Consider the following 19,823-nt stretch of genomic DNA (forward strand, 5'->3'; position numbering starts at 1 on the left):
GAAATAAAGTGTAGCTGCTAGTAATTGCTCTCTATTGCTGTGTAGACGTGTACTTCTGTTCCTTGCCAAAATGAACACCTGGCTCTTGGCTTGATGCTGTAATAATGAAGGAGGAAAAAAAAGACTGCAGCTGTGCTATAGTTGTATTTAGCACCTAAATTAATAAATATCTTCTACAGGCTATGCGGAAATTGATAAGACAGTTTATTGGATGTGTCTACTTTCTTTTCTCCCATTGTGAAACATTGTCTTTTTCCTATCCCCACATCTCTCCATTGAGAAATATAGGGAGTGTCATTACTTAGAGGCCATGCAACAGTGTCGTCTAAGTGACCACGGGTACCTGGGAGCTAGCTAGAAAGATGGCAAAGACAGCACACTGGGGCAAAGTTAGCATATCTGCCTTCATTATAACAACCCCACTAACATAATATCAACTCTAATGCATGACAAACACAGGAATTATAATATTCAAGGAATCAAGGTCAAGAGGTCATTATAAGCAGCATTTCCATAGCTATGCTATTTTTTCCTATGGTTTAGCTACATGTTGAAGAGTATAGGAAGAAAAACAAATTGAACTCAGCATGTAATATTAGCACAAGTTTCATTTGTTTTGGGTATTTTTTTTATATATATTTTTTTACTTTTGTGCCTACAGGAAGTGAAAAAGCCACTGCTCTTCAGAGGGAATATCAAATATGTAACAGTCAGAAGAGGGAATGACAAATCTTCCTTTAAATATTTACACTGCACTATCATCTGCACTATAGCCTCATGTACTTTTTTGGTGCTGGACACAGACCTCTGATAGCAATTTCCTGTACACTTTGAGCCTCAGTTGAACAAGCCAGGCTAACTTTGGTCACTTAATTATTATTTTCTGGGTAGCAGGTTTTCTGAATAAATTATTAATTCTGTTATTAATCTTATAGAAAATGTTGAACTCTTGCAAAAACATTTTAAACATCCTTTAAATAAAGCTTAAGAATTTGAATTCTTAATTCTACATCTTTTACCATCTTTTATCATAGCATATAATATCAGCTGGTAATTATTTTACCAGTGTCGATTTAAATAATGCTAACAATTATGCGCCTCATGCAGGTTGTGCGTTGCAGAAGCAACATTCTGTCTCCATTTGCTTCATGTGATTTTGCACTCCCTCCTCACAGGAGGAGAAGAGCTGATTGCAGTGTTCTCCCTGTCTTTTTCAATAAGCTCGGCACTGTCGCCTCCTCTCACAGTCAAACACATGTGTGGAGTGACTGTCAACCCGCCAAGGCCCATTTACTCCAGCACACACCACATCCAAACTCCCAGTGCTCTCTCTACATCACATTTCCTCCCCAGCTCACTCTCAGCTCATAGTCATGTTCTGTAGCTTTGAACTTTTGAATTTAGCTCACCGCCAGCCTTTACCCCACAGCCCCTTTCCACTTCCTCTATTTCTACTCTCCTCCCAATCTTATAACCACCCCCCACCCCACCCCCCCTCGAGCTGCACTCAGGGCTACATGATAACACACTTTGGAGTGAGCTGCTTTCCCCCAGAGCAGCCCAAACTGTGAGCATATTCACTCCATCATAACAGCACTGTAGCAAAACTGCTGTCACGCCGAGTTTGCCATGCTAATGTGGCTGTAGGCGACACTAGCCTGCCCTTAAAATGCAGTGATGGAGGTGTGGGGCGTGTTTTGTGGGTGTTGGAGGGGAGGTGCGGCGTGTTTGGGGAGCTACATGGCACAAATCAGGGTTTCTGAGGCAATGGAAAGAAATATAATACAGAGAATAAGATGTAGAACAACTCTAATGCACCCATCCAAGGAGTATTTTCTCTCCTAAACAAAAGATGTCTAGTTCACTACTAGATGCATGGCATAACGTGAAAACACTAATAGTAGTTCCGCGCATTCTTTTCCATCTACCCTTTGAGAGCGGTGATAGAAGAGGCTTCAAAGGGCTCGATTGAAACCTGGCAAAGCTTTGAACTGTGTCCTTGGACTGTCATGTGGAAAGACAGACACTCCCTTCAGTCATCCACTTACAAACAGAATAGTATACAGACAAATGTATTCAGATCGTACCAACATGTCAACACTGCTTTACCCTTATACCTAAACGCACACTTGTTCAGCTGTAGCTGGAGCCAGGAACTGATTAGCGCAACAAGGATCTTACTATCCTCCAAATGAGCAATTACTTCCTACTGGTAACATGTTGCTGTTGTCTGCAAAATCACTGAGACTCCAATGAACCAATTACCATCACTGCAGTTTTCTGGGTTAAAGGTTCCAGTCTTTTATAAGGCACACGTGGGAAGCATGAAAGTGAGTCCTCCTTTGATGTTTGGTAATACTTCTTGAGTTGATGCTTCTCTGAAATGGCTGGTAGCCATTTTTTTTTTTTATATGTGTAGAGTTAAGTGATGCAAATAATATTTGGACATTTTGAGAAAGAGACTTATTTGCTTTCTTGAGTGTTTGATAAGAAGATTAATACCAATCTCATGTCTCCTGCAAATTTAAAACCAGCAAACATCAGAGTGATGTCTTTTATAAGTCATTTTTGGACATCCACGTAAGGGAGCTGTTTTGTAACGCCAGGCAACGTCTTCTTTTCCAAGTCTACTGAATTCTATTGTTGACGTCCATAGGACCTCTGAACGTGGGCTATCTCCAAGATGGCGCAGCTCTTGAGCTAAGTCAAAAGTGAGCAGCCGCTCGGTGGATTTGGAGCAGAAATGTGCGCATTGACAAAGACTGTCGAGCAGATAGTCCAGGTTATACATACACACTTACACACTCTTCTCAGTCCTTCTACCAATCACAACCACATATACTTCCTCTTACAAAGCTCTTCACAATAAAACAGGATACCAACCTCACTAAAATAAAAACAAACCATATATAACTCAAACGCTCTTTTAAACATATTCAACGCATTGTACTCCTTTCTAAATACTTCAACCATTTTTATTTTACACTGTAACATGGATTTCAACATTTTTAATATTTCAGCACTTTTTCATAAATGACCGTTTTAACCTTATTATGAACATGTTCTTTTATTTATTGAAGTAGTTAAGGAAACACAGGAAAATATAAAATAACAAAAACCAACCCACATGTACTGAGTAAATCAATAAGACAACACATAATAAATTGTGTTTGTTTATAAATAATCCTTATCGTATCATTTTAATAACAACAATGCTGATGTTTATAAATAAAATATATTACATTTATTAATCAAATTTCCTGCACCTGTCATAGACATCCACATGACATCCCAAATAATTACCAAGTTCAAATGCTGAACTTCATATTGATGTCCAGGTTGGGTCATGATTGGACATCCAAATTTTGGACCAAATTCAGATGTGGTATAGATGTGCAGAATTGGCCATGGACCAACGGACCCAATATAGACATGATCTGCACGTCTATCCAACATCAATATTTAGTGGGTTAGCACAAAGACTAACACAAAAACCAAAACACAAAAACAGCTAGCTTGGTTGTGTCCAGAGCTGATAAAATCTGACTGCCGGCACTTTTTAAAGGTGGCTAATTAACATGTCATTTCTCATTTTATGATTTAACAGGTGATAGACTTGGCTTATTCCTGGTTATTTTTTGTAGGGAATTACAGAGCTTCCTCTGATACACATACCTATACCAACTATTTCAGTGTGAGACTCATCTTTCACCCTTCAAACCTAACTTGGCTGGAGAAAAAAGACTCTTTAGCTATTGTTCGAGGAGGCTTTTTGAATAACTTTAAATTACCAATCTAAACTACAGCCACCTTTTGCAGAACTTCTTACACAGGCACACCTCTTCTGTTTATTGCTCCTCTCTCCCACTGTGTGTATTTTCCATTCACTTTTCTTTCTAGGGCTACTTCTGATGTTTCCCCCCGCAACTGTAATTTGCTCCATTTTCTTTGTTATTGTTAGTCTTGAAGTATTTAACCAGATGATTTCCTTCACTTATTGAAGGAATGCCCCAAACAATAACCAGTGTTGGGGAGTAACGGAATACATGTACCGCCGTTACGTATTTAAAATACAAAATATGAGTAACTATATTCCGTTACAGTTACCGATTTAAAAGGTGGTATTTAGAATACAGTTACTTTGTTGAAATAAATGGATTACATGGCAGTATTTTCCTGTTTCATTTTGTGGCGGGTCAGGACTGTTTGGGTTTTGTTTGACAGCTACGGCAGCGTTATGGTTGCCATGGTTACAGGGCGACGCGCTCTCTCTGCGACTGTGTGTTTCCTGGGTGAGAGAGGCCTTGTTGTTGTTGTTGTTGTTGTTGTTGTTGTTGTTGTGCTAAGCTATGCTGAGCAGTTTGGTTAGCAGCGGTGTGTTTCTGTTGGAAAATAAACGGCTGTGCTCCCTGGCAACTCAGGGTAGCAAGACCAAACGACACCTCTGTCTCCTCCTTGTCTGAGCTTTCCACAATATGTTTGGCTTGTTTCCTCCGAAACAAAGCAGCCTTTTAACGCCTCTCTCACAAGCAAAGTTGACCCAGACAAGTAAAGCTATTTTTCGGCTACGAACCCGACGTATTAGCCAGAGGTCCCTTTACTACGGTTCGGAGCCACAGACCTTCAGTAATAGTAATAAATCACACAGCAATAGTACATTCATGTAGTTGTAAAAACCATGATAATATATTGAGTAATCCAAAGTATTCAGAATATGTTACTCTCATTGAGTAACGTAACGGAATACGTTACAAAATACATTTTGGGGCATGTATTCTGTAATCTGTAGTGGAATACATTTTAAAAGTAATCTTCCCAACACTGCCAATAACACAATTTGTGTGAATATAATGTACCCAAAAAAACTAAGGAAATAAGGATTAAAATCCTGATTCTGATCTGTTCTTAAAAAGAAGACAGGAGCATATATGAACACTGAACCAGGTCTTCTTGCTGTTCTTTCATTCTATATATACAGCCATTTTAAAACCCCTTCCTTTCAATGTAAGTGATGTGAGAGACATTGTGCTCAAACATGTGGTCAAATATAGAGCAAGAAAAACCTCTTTTTATGTCATTATGGGCAACCAATACAAACAAGAAGCCACAATGTGAGCCTGTCCATTAAAAGAAAATCGAAGTGTTCACAACAGCATTCAGAATTCTTCACAATACAAAAAAAGCATTAGTGAAGTTTATGAATCATCATCTTTTGGCCTCCAACAGTGGACTCAGCTCTCTGCTGGTCCTGCTAGACCGCAGTGCAGCATTCAATGATAGTCACCACGACACATGCGTCCCTTAAGCAATATATTCAAGTAAGGGCTAACATTCATTGCTATACAGATGATACCCAGCTCTCTCTATCATGAAGCCAGATAACAAACACCAATTAATTAAACTACAGGAATGTCTTAAAGGTATAAAGACCTGGATGACCTCTAATTGTCTAACCAGATACTTACTCTGCATGGCATAATCTTGACTTCCAGTAACACTTTGAGGAATCTTGGAGTCATTTTTGACCAGGACATGTCCTTCAATGCGCATATTAAACATGCATTTATTACTTGTAGGGTCTACTATTGTACTTCATTGTTACTGGGCTTTCCTGAAAACTCCTTGAAAAGTTTTCAGTGGATCCAAAATGCCACAGCGAGTACTGACAGGGACTAGAAAACCAGAGAATATGCACCCATATTGGCTTCTTTTCATTGGCTCCCTGTTAAATCCAGAATCAATTTAAATCCTTCTCCTCTCATACAAGGTCTTGAATAATTAGGCCTCATCTTATCTTAAAGACCTCATAGTTCCCTCTCACCCCAATAAAGCACTTTGCACTTGGTCTACACACTTACTTGTAGTTCTTAGAGTATTTAGAATGAGAGGCAGAGCCTTCAGCTTTCATGCCCTTCTTCTGTTGAACCCAGTTTGGATTTGGGGGGCAAACACTTGCTATACTTTTAAGATTAGGCTTAAAACTTTGCTTTTTGATAAAGCTAATGCTGGATCAGGTGACCCTAAACTCTCACTTAGTTACACAGCAATAGAATTTGGCTCCTAGGCGCTTTCCGTACTGAGAATTTCTTTTGCACTCATCTCTTTTCACTTTCTGTGTGTTTCTGTGCATTACCGCTCCTCCACAGTGTGTCTTTTGTCCTGTCTCATTCCCCTCACCCCTTGTGGCAGATGGCTGCCCCTCCTTGAGCATGGTTCTGCCGGAGATTTCTTCCTGTAAAAGGGAGTTTTTTGTTTCCACTGTCGCCAAGTGTTTGCTCATAGAGCGTCATCTGATTGTTTGGGTTTTCTCTGTGATATTCTACGGTCTTAACCTTATAAAAATAAAGCACCCTGGGATTAATTACTGTTGTGATTTGGTGCAATATGAATATAGTTGAATTAAAAATTGAATGGAAACCATCATTTAATATTAGAAACCATTATTAATCATGCATGCCATAAGGAGTATGAATTCTAGACACTGGTGGTGCTAGTGTAAAAAAACACTGAGTGTAGTTTGGAATGAACCTACTGGAAGGACCCTTTGGCATGCTGTTCCTGATTAAAACTGAAGGTGAATGAAAAGGAAGATAACTGGCTCGCAGAGCTTATGGAAATATCTGACGTAAAGACTGAAGTAAAGATCTGAAGACTATAATGCCTTAAGTCAGCTAATTTATTTGGAAGCAAGAAGGAAAAAGAGAAAAAAAAATGTGAAGCACCAATATGAAAAACGTGGAACTTTTCCTGTGTGTATATATGAAACCTAAAGGATTTGTTCTTCTCTGTCACTGACAAGCTACATCAGCTTTTGAGCCAAGGTTGGCGTTTTTACCCATAAATGCATTTTATTCTCTCTTTTCTTCCCCCTCGCTGATTTGTATGAATAGCTGAACAAAGATTACGGTTTTGCTGCAGTATGGACTGTCATCTTGTCATTGTGCTGCCTGTTAAGATATCCTTTCACTCCACTCTGTTGACATGTTGAAGTTTACACAGTGCCGCCTGTATGTTTGTGTGATGCACAAGTGAAACCAGAAGCAGGTCAGGAGTGAAATCAAACCATCAGGTTGTTGGTGTGATGGAAAATGAACGATTGTTAATTCATGTCTGTGATGAATAAGTTATCAGCGCTACAGTTCAGGGCTAGACTTAAAGGCATGGGGCATATGGGAAATGAGGAGGGGCACAGATGCTCCTCGGGGCCAGAGGGCTGATGGGCAAACTGAAAAAGGGACACAGGGAAGGGTGAGGAGGCGTTGTGGCAAGTTAAAAACATAAAATAGCATGCAAAAGCAAGAAACAACATGCTTACTCTGCCTCAAAGGCCAACTGTGTTCTCACTGTGCAAAACTAGCTCACTAACTCAGCCCCCAAACCCTATATCTGAAGTTCCAGTTCACTGGAGGGGCCTGCAGAGAGGCTGCTTGAAAAGGTCTATCTTTAAAGTCCTGCGCAACTTTGACCTCCCACAAAAGTAAACGGCTCAAAGAGAAAGGCCTCTCCACCTGTGTCAATAACAACACTGCCCTCATGGGAGCGAAACGCAAAAGCACATAGAAAACACAGGTGTCCGTATTAAAATGCTCCCAAATATACCAGCAATAATGGCAAACATGCAGCTGATATTCCCACAGACACATATGTGGACACATACTGCGGAAGCATCGAGAGGATCTCAGCACCATCTGCTGGCGGCTTTATGAACAATCTGCTCCACAGAGGCAAAGGCAAATCAGTCCCCTAAAATCATTTTCTCCAGCATCTTTGCCAAGCCTCCCGCTTTCCATTTACACCTCTGTCAAGCTGAGAAACTAATCTGATCTGATTAGTTACAGTTTGACATGGCAGCAGCACACTACATTTTTATCACTCATCAAGACCTTTTATTGTGAAGAATATGCAAGAAGGCAAGGGGGGTTTTCCCACAATTTGATGGATACCTCATTTCCCATATTACAGCAATACAGTTTGATTCATTAGAGGCTCTGAGCATGCTCGCCAACTGTGTTTAAGCTGTAAAATAATTAATCAAACAAGAAAAGGGTGGTATTTGACTTCATTGCATAGTTTGCTTATCTATGCACTGATGCTAATTTAAAAGTTCACTAACAGAAATATATAACATTAACTCGAACCTCAAAATTCATTTTTTCTTAACGATCATGCAGATTACTAGGACAAGAAATGACCTACTATACTTATATTAGGGGTTTCTCTCTTTCAAACGATTCTAGGCACATGTAACAAAATAATGTTGTCCCCTTGAATAAAGGGAAGGCTTGAAGGTGGTATTATTTTTGGCTAAACTATGTAGATGTAGAGCTGTTTTGAAATGGATTCTGCTGGCAGTGTGCTTTTCATATTCATCTTATCGCCTACAGAAGAACAGCAGAATAATAAAATCTTTTGTGTAAAAATTCTCCTCCCAGCAAGAAGAGCTTGTGGGGCATTGAGTTACAGTGGAAACACACAGCTTAGCATTTCAATGTTGGGGTCTCGGACAAAATGCGCAGGCTATCTACACTTTCTCGACTATGTATCCGCCCATAGCAGTTATGGGTCTGTATATGTGTAAGTGTAAAAGTGCTCCTATCTTCCTACAATTACAGACTTATACATCAGTTTGTTATCAATGGAAACAGCTGTTCAGGAGCTGATTGTAAAATGGTAATACGGTTGCAGAGAACAGTGACAAGACAAATCTTTCTTGAAGGAACATCTTTTTTAGAAACCACAGCGTGATCCCTCACAGGAGCTATCTCCGGCTAGATCAGAAAATGAGTTGCTGCTATATGTATAAAGGACTCCCTCGTTCTACTCGCAGTCCTTCAGGACATAGTGTGAAGCAACACACAGGTCCTTCTTTATTCTATGTAACCACAGTGAACTAACGCAGGAAAATGTAATAAGATTGTTCTTGGTGTTGTTTGCTTTCTCTGGTAAGTTACTGTAATTTGTTTACGTATAAGAATCGAGAGAACATGATGTACTGCTGGAGCAGAGATTTCCTTGATGATATCGCACCCTGGCATCACAAAAATACACGCTCACACACTCACACATGCGCACACATTTACAGAGGGTGGTAATGAGGGACTAATAGCTTCTCGGAGAAGGAGATCCAACCTAATTTGCGCCATACGAATCCCCCCCGTGGTGACTACACCTAAAAGACGAACATATTATTGCTCAGTGTGTGTCTGCGATGCTGTGGGGAAAATAATACTATACATGTTGCTCTAAGGAACAGAAAGAGACTGCAGTATGTGTATAATGTAAGAGAGAGAGAGATAAAAACAAAACAAGGAGAAGGGGAGCGAGATGCTATTCACCGGTGCTAATCTCTTTGATACCCACACTATGGTGTTCTGTACAACGATGAGAAACACCCAAATTATTCTTTTCGTCTTTTATTCATGACCTCACATCCTCACTTGCCCTCTTACTGCTGTGCTCATAGTCTCACTCCTTTCTCGCTATCTCTCACGCACACTCTTGCGTTCTCCTCATTCTTTCATTTGCCATCTTATCAACCCCGTGTGTGATATCTCGCCAAGCTTATGCATTTATGAGCAATTACTTATTTACATAAAATATATAGTGCAGCATTAGGAGTTTGGGTAATGCGTGAGCTCTAAGAGAATTAGCGAGTATGTTTTTCATGATTAAAATCAGCTCTAATTATGCATTAAAGGTAGTAACATCCATTTGAGAAATTAATGGCAGGTTCATTTAAGACTAGTAAAAGGGGCGATGTTATTATATTATATAAGATGAATTAATGCCCAGATTGATATATTAAAGGTATTATACAGTGTTAAAATTACTGATGAGGGACAGAAAACTTTTTGTGCACAAGAAAATTGGTCAGATTGTGATGTCTTACATAAAAATCAAGTGGATTTAAAAATAATAATAATAATTAAAAAATCAGTAACTAAGCATTTTAAGCAGTTCTCTGTTCTGTAATCCCTGTTTCTTTGTATTGGACAGACACCTTGCTGTTTCCTGTTTTTGTTTGTTGCTGCTGTTGGTTTAATATTTTATTTTGTTGTGGCTAATTAAATGGACAAACAGACGACTGTTCCTTTTAATTCAACTGAATTCAGCTCATTTGTACTTCCCAGTCACACATGCAGAGGTTCAATGAGCTTCTAAGGCATAAAAATATATTTAAAAAAAAAAAAAAATGAGCTGAAGAAGTAGCTGTAGAAGACGCTTATTTGATTTGTTCCCCTGTCAGATGCATTGATAATGAAAGTTTAATGTTTCATTTCAAATCTCAGGTCTGTGTGGAGTTTACAGTTTGTATGTTCTCACTGTGCCTGCATGAGTTTCCTCTGTTTACTCCAGCTTGCTGACATGAATGTCAGGTAACTGTTCGTAGCTGGGAATGTGAGAATGAATCATTGTGTATTAGTACATTGGGTGTACCACACTCTTAAGTGTGCTAGCAGGGCTGTTAACTTATTTGTTTAGGCTTTGATATTTTTGTAGATTACACAAGTTTAGGCTTTCTTTTTCCCCCTTTTTAATTTGATCTTTTATAAGTTGAACCTTTTTGGTGATGTTGGGAACATAAAAATACCACAAAAGCTAAAGTATCTTTTACAGTAACATAATTTTAGTTACCAATCTTTTTTCGTTTGATATCCCATTAAAAGTTATTAAAAAGTTATTCAAGCCCTTACTTTGGTTAAACGTCTTAACAGTTAAAAATGCTATATTATTCCATATAACATTACTACAGTAGCTTCTTAATACTGATGCATCAGTGCTTGAGTAATATTTTACTGCTGCTGCTTGAGATAAAGCATTAACTTCTTTACATACACTGTACAGTAGTTAGCTTTTGCACTCCAGTGGTTCAAATCTTGGTTTTGTGCCTCTTCCAAGGGATCAAGGCAGAATGTAGAGCCTCAGAAGGTGATTAATAGGAGAGAAAAGAAGAAGTAGAGGAGAAGAAACTTCTCCTGCATGCATTTGCATTCATGTTTCAACTTGATGACTTTGGACGCTGTGTAGACAAACTCTGCAGTAAGACTTTATTATGGCCACTTATACAGTACAAAAGAGAATCCATGTTTTATGATATTTATTATTGTCTTAAACCTTATAGTTCCCATCCTATATGTAGTGGAATAAAAACACAGCTAGGCACTATAAATGAAAATACCGTATAGAAAAACTGTACAGATACTAAACTAAATGTTTTTCTAGCAGTGCCCTGTTCTCACTGTATTTTAGATTATCTAGATGCTTGTTTTTCTTAGCACCCATGTTAGCTGAAAGCTAAAGGTTTATTGTTGACCTTGGATAGCAGTTTTTAGTAGTTGTAAAAAGATTTATCAGACGGTGCTCAGTATGGAAATAAATAGTATAATAAACATTAAGTAACTAGTATGGAAACAAAGTAAATATTTAGGAGGGAACGTGATCACTCATTGATTACTCACTTTTTGGGGTTTTGGTTTTTTTTTAATGTGGAAGTGAAATGGGCCGGCACAGTCTGTCCCGTTTATCGTGCTACAAATCGTGGTTGAACAGACAAAATAAATTCAAAGCTCTGTAACAATGGAATGAATCAGAGTAGTGAAAATGTCAGCTCTCCATTGTTAAATAACAATCAATGGCGGCAGACATTTGGAGCATTTGGTCTTTTCAAGGCCTAAGTTTAATTCAATAACATTCACACTGAGTTCGTGAGCAATTGCTATTGATGACCACTGAGAGCCTGACAAGTTGTACAGACTGTTCTGCAGATTTGTTGCTTCTGATGTGCATCGAGCAACACGATTTTTATTTATGGTTGAGTTCACTTTGGGGTCTATTTTTTTCAATAACATTAGCTACAACATTTGATCAGGTTCCATTAGTACACATTTTGTTCACTTCTCCACAGTTTTGCGATAGAGAAACTACACAAAGTGTTACACTTTACAAGGTAATGCTGAACTTCTATTGAAAGCAAATTAATTCAAAGCATTATTAAGACTGCACTCAGAAACGTCCAAATACTGATACAGAACAATGGACATGAAAGTCTAAATGTGATAAATAAAACACCATCTGTGCACCTTTTATTCAGCACTTCACACAGCAGTCTGCATCCTATAAGCCTCATCGCACTTAGCTAAGAACACAAGTGTTTGTTTCTTCTAAATGCCCTGGCCTTCTTCTCCTCGGTCACATAACACCACACATGTTGCAAGGACCTATTTGACAGGTGCATTACGTAGCAGTCCCTTTTCACCTTGTTTTCTTCCTCCATGTCCTTTTGGTGACGTACATGTCGAGGCCAAAATATGCACGTGTCCCTAATCTCCCAGCTGTGTGGCTGGCTCTCAGCCCTTTAATGCCATCACTTCTGCAGCTAACAACAATCACTCTTGTCACTTATCCTAATTAGAGAGGGGACACGATGTCCTGTCATTCTTCCCACACAGTTGGTTCTGCTGTCTGCACCATCCCCGAGCACTCAGAGGTGTCACACATGAGAACTGATGTTTTGCTGCATCTGCTGGGAAAAAAAAAACCCTGGCATGAATGAGAAGACAAATCCAGCAGAACAAAGACTCATTTGATAACAATTGCAACAGACAGCTGAAAGTTTTGACAGCACATTCTATAGAGCCACCATAGAGAGCATCCTAACGTACGGCATAACAACATGGTATGCAGGGTGCTCAGTTGCAGACAGGAAAGTACTGCAGAGGGTCATCAACACAGCCCAGAAGATCACTGGCTGCTCTCTGCCCAGCCTGGAGGCCATTGCAAACTCTCGGTACCTCAGTAGAGCTGGCAATATCATTAAGGACTACTCTCACCCCAGTAATCAACTGTTTGAACCATTACCATCAGGCCGACGGTACAGGTCACATAAAACCAGGACAAACAGATTCAGGGATAGCTTCTTTCCCAGAGCTATCACCGTAGTAAATAAGCACAAAACAATTGAACCTGCTTAACTATACCATACTTGCCACTGTCACTATATTATGCTGCTATTCATACTATCATTATATGAATGTTGCTATTCTGTATATATCATACTTATTATTGTTTGAGTACTTCGGTTGTTTTATTGTACTTTTTATATTTTATATTTATATTTATTATTGCATTTTGCACCAAGGGAGTGGCACTCCAATTTCGTTGTACCTTGTACAATGACAATAAAGGCTATTCTATTCTATTCTATTCTATTCTATTCTATTCTATTATTCATTTACTTTCATCATCTGGAAATGCATTAACAGACCAAATTCAAAATAAGTATGACATAACACTCATTTCAACTCGCATAATACTTGACAATGTAGTGTAATAATTACAGTCTATGCTTATTCCGAGGGCTGTACTGATCATTGTGATACAAATCAAATTTGAAGATATAGATATATATAGCTAAATATAGAGACATCTCTCGGCTGAAACTATTCATCTAACAGTGCAGAGAAAAAACTGAAATAACATTTTAAACAGGCAGGGAACATTTGCAGAAATATAACAGTTGCGTGTTTTATGCTATTAGCAGCTAACACGCCTCAAGCTGAGTTTAGGAGTAGGCTTAAACAAGTTCTGTGAGCTCACTTCTTTCTAATTCTACGCCCACATTTTTCCCAACTTTTGGTTTTCACCCCAACCAAGGTTTACTTAAGTGAGATCACTTGGAACAATATGAATTTTAAATAGCTTTCTCTGGAACTGCAAATGACTTTATAACATTTTCAACATATTACAGGCACCAAACACCTTATTAGTTACAGCTTGCTAGTACTGGGTTGGATTCCATTGTTCCTTGCAAGCCACCTGGTGACTGTGGATGCCATTTGAGTACAATGATTTCATTGCCACATTTAAGAAATCATTTTGAGCTGGACTGGGTTAACATGTTGTAACAGCATAAAATGGGTAAACTGTAGTCAACAACAATACTCAGGTGAGCTGTGATATTTAAATAATGCTCATTTGGTACTAAGAGGTTCAAAGTTGATCCATTCTGTCGTGTTGTTTATGCCAAATTCTGACCCTACAATACAAATATCATACCAGAGACAAAGATGTTCATCAGATCGGGCAATGATTTTCCCTTTTTCAATATTCTGTTGTGCAATTTTGGTGAGCTTGTGTGAACTTTAGCTTAAATTCCCTGTTCTTAGATGAGAGGAGTCACACCTGGTGTTCTGCTGCTGTAGCCCATCTGCTTCGAGGTTCTCTATGTTGTGCAGTCAGAGATGCCCTTCTGCATACCTTGGTTGTAAAAAGTGGTTCAGTTACTGTTGCCTTTCAGTCAGCACAAAGCAGTCTGGCCATTCTTCCCTGACCTCTGGCTTCAGCAAGGCATTTTTTTACCCAGTGAACTGACGCAGGATATTTTCCCTTTTTTGAATCATTTTCTCAACTCTAGATATGGATGTGTGAGAAAATTACTCAAGATCAGCAGTTTATGAAACACCAAGACGACACAAAAAAAGCATCACATGTTCAAATCACTTAAATCACATTTTAATTCCAAATCTGATGGTTGATTTGAACTTGGGCAGATTTTCACAACCCTGTCTACATGCATAAATGCATCAGGTTGCTGCCATGTAATTGGTGATTATATTCTTTTACATTAACAAGCAGATGAACGAGTACAACTAAATAAGTGGCCAATGAGTGTATTTGTAGTAGAACTACTCTGGACTTGTAAATGAATACTGATGTACAATCAGTGACATGGCCCTTAAATCTCTTTTAAAAGAGAAAAAAGTTTAAGTTTGAACTCATTATAACTTGACATGCAGGGCCTGGCGGCAGACAAACATGACTTTCTAAAATCCTACAGCCCTGTTTTGAAATGCCAGCAAATAAAAAAGTCGGATGTCATGTAATGCTGTAACTTCTAGTCCGTTGTCTTCCAGTACACTTTGCAGAGCATGCGGTCGGACATTTGGTGAGGTTGACAGTAACTGGGACCTTTTGGATAATGTCATCTGCACTGAGATACCTACTGTCTTACCTTTAACCCCCTGACACATCTACAGGAGGTCATTTGCTTGCTAATCCTATCCATGGTCGCAGAGAGACGTGTATAATGTGACCAAACCCTGTCACATACCATCATTCTCTTGCATAGTATTCCACTAAAACTCTGCTTTGAAAATGAGATTTTTGACATTTTCAGATGTCTCTAACTGATATGTATCGTTAATGCTTTTCAGATTTTACTGCTGCCTCAAACACACATAAAGTACAAAAAGGAAAATCAAAGCAAACAAACAAATAAAACAGATTAAAACGTACCAGTTGCTTAAAATGCAGCCCATCTCCATGCAGGTCAGGCTCAGCCAGATGCTCATGAATACAGTTGTAAGTTACAGACCAGCACGGGTTGCGTGTTGTGAAGTTTTCGAAAGCTCAAGGTCACTTGCGGCTCTTCTGGTCACAAACTTGCTGTCAAGGCACTGACCGCTTTTCTGCCCCCCCTCTTCAAACTGTGGCATAACGACATGACAGTTACTGTATTTAATTTCATATTCGTTTAATTCATCCCTTTTTTTCCCCTCACTTTGACAGCACTGTTGTACTTTTATAAATATATGATTCTCCTCGGATCTACTGGCCACTGTTTACACAAGGTTACTGCACAATTAAGCAAAAAAGTTATTCAGTGAATGTCATCTCATCGTTCAACTGTTAGAACATCAAACTGAACTGCATATTCCTCAGTGGGCAAAACAAAGAAAGGGAAATCTAGAATGAGCACAAGTCTTAGGTAAAGAAGAGTGTGTTTATCACTGAAATCACGTGGCATGATGTCTTTTGTATAGTAATTAGCTGTTAACTTTTCAAAGACATAATTAGTCTGTGTCAATTCTTATTTTGTCCTACCTCTCCTCCGCTGTGTTCAGAAGGGGGGAAAAAAAGAGAGGCAGCCAAAGAAAATACAACCAAAACCACATCCTCTTGTGATCATTAAAATGGAAAAAAAGGAGGAACAGCTGCTCAGAACAAAATAAACACATTAACACCAATGTTCCACAGTGTGCAATCACACAGGCCCGAAGAGACAGCTGCCCACTTTTAATTACACTAGCCTGACGTTTATCTTCTCTTCTGCTGTTTTTTTTTATTCTGACAACTTTTCAAACTTTTATTGTCTTTATTTTTGATCTTGTTGCATCCCAGTTCTTCCCTATGCTACAACGAAATTGTTCAAACACAGATTCTTTCCTCCAACAAGAGCTTGATCAGGTCTTGTTAGGAGGTCACATGGCTGCTCCCTTGGCCAGAGAGAGAGATTTAAGTAAGAGATTTTGAACTCTACAGGATGTCAGAGGTTATGTGGTTCAGGTGGTAGAGATGCAACCATCGGAGTGTGAATGTTGGATAAAAAGGCCTTAGGTATAGATAAAAGCACTGCATGAATGAAAGCGCTTTGAGCTTTGAGTGGTCAGACTGAGTAGAAAGGCATAAAGGTTAAAAAACTTCTAAGTTCAGAAAAATTAACTTTATGTGGACTTTTTATAAGTTTCCTTATTTCCTGCCATGTCTGTATATGTAAATATATTGAAGAATCAATGTTTTTGCAAGTAATGTCTATGAACCAAAACCAGCCAGGCTTCAGACTGTCTTTATTCTATACAGTTTTTCTATTCTTGGCTCCATGTGCTGTCAAACAGGATTCATATCCTTAATATGTAGATCTCAGGGGTAACCAGACTTAAAGAGGAGCTAAATTGACTTGATTTACACCTCAGTCCTACATGGCTAGAGACCACTCCCCACAGCTACCTCTGGTTGCTAGGGGAAAATTTGTATTTTTTTAACCACTTGCAAGTGGTTACTGCCTGTCACTACAATCATAAAGAGGATGCTCCAGCAAATTGCAGATTGCTAGCAAATTGGCCATAGTTTGCATGGAGGACACCTACTTGTCTGCATGCACTCTAATGTAAAAGTTTTGCCTGAACAATGAAACTAATACATTCTGAAAGGTGCTGCTTTTATTTTGAAGGCAAATTATTTCTGTATGTGTTTTGCATCACACTTTTAACAGTTTCACTACGACTTAGCGAACAGTTGCAGACTTTTAGACAGGTTGGTATCTCGTATACAAGTTACAGGCGATCGCCGCTATAAACTAGCCACTAAAATTATTGCAAGATTTTCAGTGTAGCACCTTATAGCTCTTTAAAATAAATTTCACCTAGCAACTGCCAGCAATCTCCAGAAAACCACTCCCCAACCAGGCGGGGAAATACAAATGTTTCCTAGTGACCAGCCTCTTGGTGTGTTTGTCTAATTATTGACCAATTATGCTCATTTTAGATCCATTTTAAGGGAGATATTGGCTATAGCTATTTTGCTTTTACCCAGAGATCTGCCGCTCACTGGATATTTTCTCTTTGTTGAAAATTCTTAGTAAATCCCAAGTTATCTGTAGCTTCTGAGATACTAGGCCCATCTGGAAATATATACATTTACTTATAAATAAATAAGATTATGCTTTAAGTCCATGAGTTCAAATATAAAATTTCTGAAATCTGAGATACAAAAAAAGGCCTTAGTCGTGTTTTTCTGTCATTGCTCTTTTTCTCCTTCAAGTTTAAAGTGGAAATGTCCCTTTAATGTGTACCTGGAGATTAAGGGTGATATCAAACAGCACAACATTTTGCTTCTAAAGTTTAAAACAAAGTCTAGCTAAATTTGGATAAAATATACCTATCTATATTTTATTAAAAACATTTCAACTGTGTTTATTCAAACAACGTCCTCAGAGTCATTTCGAATGCATGAGCGCTCATGCATTCGAAATGACTCGTGCAAAAAAAAAGAAAAAAGAAAGCTCCACTTTTAAGTTCTTCAACGTCGTGAATTTTCCCTTTTAAAATGCATCTCATCTCAGACAAGTTGGCTGATTAACACAGGAATTTTTTTTAAAGTTATACAGGTTCCCCAATGGCCTAGAAAAGATTGGATTGTGTGTGTGTGTTTTTTTTTTACAGCATTGTTTCCCTTGAAAATGCAGCCAAACAGTGAACAGAAAGAATGACAAATGAGGATGAGCCCTGTGTTTTATAGGAATGATTCTTAATTACATACATAGCTGCCATTTAGAGCCTATTGTCCTGCCTGAAAGTTGGCAGACATTAGCACAATGTGTTCACTGCATCCTTCCTTTCTCTGTCTTTATTTGTTTTTCTCCCCCCATTTGAGGGTTACACAGCACAGCCATTCTAAACCCTCCATAATTTCCACAGTAATCAGTCTGTTCTTTTTTTTTGCAGTAAAGCTTTAATCAAACATCTCATACTCTATACCAGCCAGAAATGTGTTATTCTGACAGAAAAACAAAAAAGCATGCAATTACTCCCAGAGGAGCCGTCCCTCCTCTCCACTACAGCTGCAGGAACGAGGGCACTATTCCAAACGCATCCTCCTCCTTTTTCCTTTCACTTCTTCTCTGTGCTGAAACTCCTCCTCCTCCAAACAATAATGACAGAGGATGTAAAGACATGTTTTGTAATGTACACAAAGTAAAAGAACAGTAAGACAGCGCTCTCGTCCTCAAGAGAAATGTCACTGTGTGATTAATAATGAGGGTTTATCCTGTAATTGCATTCGTCATTTGTAAAATTTATTTCACAAAACTATTTGTCATCTTTATTGTTCTCCCATCCAACAAAACATCCGTCATCTCGAAATGGTAAAGTACTACCTACTGAAAGGATAACAGCCCTAAAAAGAAAAGCTGTTTTTGATGACTGAAGAGCAAAGGACAAATGTATGCCGAGTGAGGCATGAGTGTTTGCCCTCAGTGCAAGAAAGGAAAGAATTTGTTTTTTATTTTGGAGCTTTTGTTAAGTGCTTAAGCAAATCTTTACTATTAATTGCATGATAAACAGATTATCATTATCACCCAGATAAGAAAGTCAGCATCTGGGAAATTAAAAAATATATATTTTTTTGTTTTTATTGCTCACAGGAAAAGAGGAAGATCACAGACAAGATGTCTGGATGCAGCAAAGGAGGTTGGAGAGAGTGTTGGTTTGACAGAGGAGGATGCTCAAGGGGCAGATGACCCACTGCGCGCACAGAAAAAAACATAAATCACCTAAATGATGGGTGTTGTGCATTGTTTTTAAGGCGCCTGCCAGGTAGGTTGCTCAAAGCATCTTGAAGAACTTCCCACTGTCCTGTGGCAAGGCTCTCTCAGCTGCTCATCGACACTATCTGTTGCTATAACCCCTTCATGTAGCTGATAAGATGCTTTATGTTTTTACATTGCTGCAAATTTGGAGTTGTTTTTATTTGTGCTGAAGAATAAATTTGAGGCCAGTCACATGTCTCCCTCATGATTCTGTGTGATGTATCTAAAGTGCCAAAAAATGTTGCAGTGTTTAATCAGAAAATACTGCACTGATTTCTTCTTGCAGCTGTTTCTCAGATTTATAGTGTACATATAACTTATTAATGCAATTTGCACTACTTGCTTGCACAGTCTTACTTTTTACTCCTCTTTAACTTGATCTCATTTTTATTTCATATTTATATCTATCTTTTTTGGCCAGTTATTATAGCATTACAGTGAATTACAGTAATTTTATTATTAAATCTCACTTGTTCATTAAAAAAGCAATAGAAACTTGCTTAATGCATTGACTGTCACTGCACGGGGTGGCTCCCAGACACATTATTTTTATGCACTCTCTGATAGTTAGGGATCCTGAGGCCGAGGCCCCTTCACTGTCCATGTGTACACAAGTAGAGACCAGTTTTTTTTGTTTTGTTTACCTGGTTGTCGTATATTACCCACCTTTATTTAAGAG

Source organism: Perissodus microlepis, chromosome 16 (assembly GCF_051167445.1).
Source record: "Perissodus microlepis isolate ML-2025 ecotype Zambia chromosome 16, ASM5116744v1, whole genome shotgun sequence".
Lineage (NCBI taxonomy): Eukaryota > Metazoa > Chordata > Actinopteri > Cichliformes > Cichlidae > Perissodus > Perissodus microlepis.